Below are 3,536 nucleotides of genomic sequence, written 5' to 3' on the forward strand. Positions count from 1 at the left end.
ATTTCCTAAGCCAAGCCAAATTTTCACTTCTCAAAACCCTAATTCCAATATGAGTTTTCGCAACATGCTTTAATTAACTAACTAATCCATTATACTTATATTTACATACTTTAAACATAATCTCTAGTGCACTCCAAGTCCATCAAAACACTCAATCTTGTTCCTTACTTAGGGGCAGCCGAAATCCATGGGCTACATACACTTAACTTTTGTTCATTTAAGTCACAAGTTCATGTTGATTTCAAGTCCCTAACATAGAAAATAAGAGTTTTAAATAGATAGGTGCACTAACCTTTAAGTAGCAGAATTTTCCCCAAGCTTAACTTCACTTTCCTTCCTTTTCTAGGCTACCAAACACTTCCCCAAGAGGTGTGGTCAAGTTTTAATGAAAGGGGTTTAGGGTTTAGTGGTGTAACAAAGGGAGGAATGAAGCTTTTTGGTTGAACATCAATGGAGGGAGAAGAGGGAGAGGTTTCGGTTGGTAAGAGGGAAGAGGATGGCTGCTGTATTTTTTTTTATTTCTTTGGTCATATTTATCTCTTTTTATTAGTTAGTTAATTGGTTGTTTGAATGCAATTGGTTGTAGCTTTTAATGACATCACATTATGTCATAATTTGCTTTTTATTTCATTTTTCTTTTCTTTTCATCACTACTCATTTTCAATTTAATTTTTAGTAATGTTTATTCATATTTTATGTCATATTAATTATTTACTCAACTGGACAAGTCGGCCAAAAATCACCTCTGAAGGCGAAATGACCAAAATGCCCTCCGTTTGGCTTAACGGGCCAAAATTGTCTGTACTGATTGAAAAATTTTTCTAGGTATTTTCTTGGCATTCTAATGCCATAGGAACCTCAATAACCCTTCTCTGGAGTCCCAAAAATTATTTTATAATTTTTCCCGCTGGTCTAGGGCTTCTAGTTGCGAGAACCGCAACTTCCCTCTGGGTTACCCATCGCTAGGGCACCAGCTCGTTTAATTTGATTGTATTTTATTTCTAAAATTTTTACTAAATTTTTCTTATCAATATTTGAGTTATTTATGGTTCCTCACTTTAATTTAAATATTTTTCCGAACGTTCTAGGTATGGGACCGACACGATTCTGGAGCAGTAGAATGTCTGAGTTGCTCTGGGAGGGTGTTACAACTCTTCCCCTCTAATTTAAATTTCGTCCTCGAAATTTACCTGATGCAAACAGTTGAGGGAACTGTTGCCTCATCGTCTCTTCACTTTCCCAAGTTGCCTCCTCGGTGTTGTGGTGCCTCCAAAGCACTTTCACCAGTGGAATCCGCTTATTTCTCAACTCTTTTACTTCCCGAGCCAAGATCCGTAGAGGTTCTTCTTCATATGTCAAATCCGGCTGTATTTCAATTTCTTCCCTGGAGATGACATGTGAAGGATCTGAGCGGTATCTTCTGAGCATGGATGCGTGAAACACATTGTGGATCTTGTCCAGCTCTGGTGGTAAAGCTAGCCTGTAGGCTACTGGTCCCACACGTTCAATGACTTCATATGGGCTAATGAACCTAGGGCTTAACTTACCCTTTCTTCCAAACCTCAATACTTTCTTCCACGGTGACACCTTGAGGAACACTTTGTCGCCAACTACATATTCTATTTTTTTTCTCTTCAGGTCGGCATAAGATTTCTGTCTATCTGAGGCTACCTTCAGATTGACTTTGATTAGTTTCACTTTCTCCTCAGTCTGTTTCACCAGGTCTGGCCCTACCAGTTTGTCTTCACCCAATTCAGTCCAGCACACTGGAGTTCTACATTTTCTCCCATACAGTGCTTCATATGGAGCCATTTGGATGCTAGCTTGGTAGCTATTGTTGTATGCAAATTCTGCCAGTGGGAGGTATCTATCCCAACTTCCCTCAAATTCAATAACACAACTCCTCAGCATATCCTCAAGGACCTGACATATATTTCATGTTATTATTGTCATTTCAGTTCAATATGTGTATTTATTCAATTGGTTCAATTTGTTTACCTGGATTACTCTTTCTGATTGCCCATCCGTCTGAGGATGGAAAGCTGTGCTGAAGTGGAGTTGTGTACCCAAGGACTCATGCAACTTCTTCCAAAATCTCGATGTGAACCTTGGGTCTCGATCAAATATGATGGAAAGTGGAATTCCATGCAGTCTAACTATCTCACTGATATACAATTCTGCTAATTTCTCCAGTGAGTAGTCAGTCCTAACTGGTAGAAAGTGTGCTGACTTTGTCAATCTATCAACTATCACCCATACTGCATCATGTTTCTTCCGGGTGAGAGGTAGACCACTTACAAAATCCATGGTGACCCGATCCCATTTCCATTCAGGTATGCGTATAGGCTGTAGCAAACCTGATGGAACTTGATATTCTGCCCTGACTTGCTGACATGTCAAGCATTTAGTCACGTAGTCAACTATGTCCTTCTTCATACCAGGCCACCAATACTGAAGCTTCAGATCATGATACATCTTTGTACTTCCTGGGTGCATAGCATATACACTGGTGTGTGCCTCTTTTAGAATACTGGCCTTCAATTCCCCATCATCTGGTACACACAGTCTTCCTTTGTAATACAGACACCCATCTGCCTTCACCTCATAGTCAGTTGCTTTTCCCTCTGAGATTTTGCTCGTAATAGCCATTAACTTCTCATCTGCCTTCTGCCCATCTAAAATCTGCTGTAACAGGTTTGGCCTCACTTGCAACTCAGCCAAAATAGCTCCATCTCGAATCAAAGTTAGATGGGCATTCAATGATCTCAAAGCTGTCATGGATTTTCTACTCAAAGCATCAGCAACTACATTTGCCTTCCCAGGATGGTAGTCAATTACACAATCATAGTCCTTCAAGAACTCAATCCATCGCCTCTGTCTAAGGTTGAGCTCCTTCTGGGTTGGCAAGTATTTTAGGCTTTTGTGATCCGTGTAAATGTAGCACTTCTCACCATACAAGTAATGCCTCCATATCTTTAGTGCGAAGATAATTGCTGCAAGCTCTAGATCATAGGTAGGGTAATTCTGTTCATGTGGTCTTAGCTGCCTGGAAGCATAAGCGACCACCTTTCCCTCTTGCATCAATACACACCCTAACCCATTATGGGAGGCATCACTGTAGACCACGAAGTCCTTTCCTGACAGGTGTGTGCTGCTGGTGCCTCTGTCAACATAGCCTTCAACTTCTCAAAACTGGTCTGACACTTGTTATTCCAGTCAAATCTGACATTTTTGTGTAACAACTTGGTCATTGGAGCAGCTATTAAGGAAAATCCCTTCACAAATCTCCTGTAATACCCAGCTAACCCCAAGAAGCTTCTGACCTCAGTTGTGTTTCTGGGAGGCTTCCATTCCATCACTGCTTCTATTTTCTTGGGATCCACCCTAATCCCATCAACTGACACTATGTGTCCAAGGAATGCAATCTCATTTAACCAGAAGTCACACTTGGACAACTTAGCATACAGCTCCTTTTCTTTCAGGGTTTCCAGAACAATCCTCAAATGTTCATCATGTTCTTCACTGGTCTTGGAATA

The sequence above is a fragment of the Hevea brasiliensis genome, chromosome 16 (assembly GCF_030052815.1).
Source record: "Hevea brasiliensis isolate MT/VB/25A 57/8 chromosome 16, ASM3005281v1, whole genome shotgun sequence".
In the NCBI taxonomy this organism is placed as follows: Eukaryota; Viridiplantae; Streptophyta; class Magnoliopsida; order Malpighiales; family Euphorbiaceae; genus Hevea; species Hevea brasiliensis.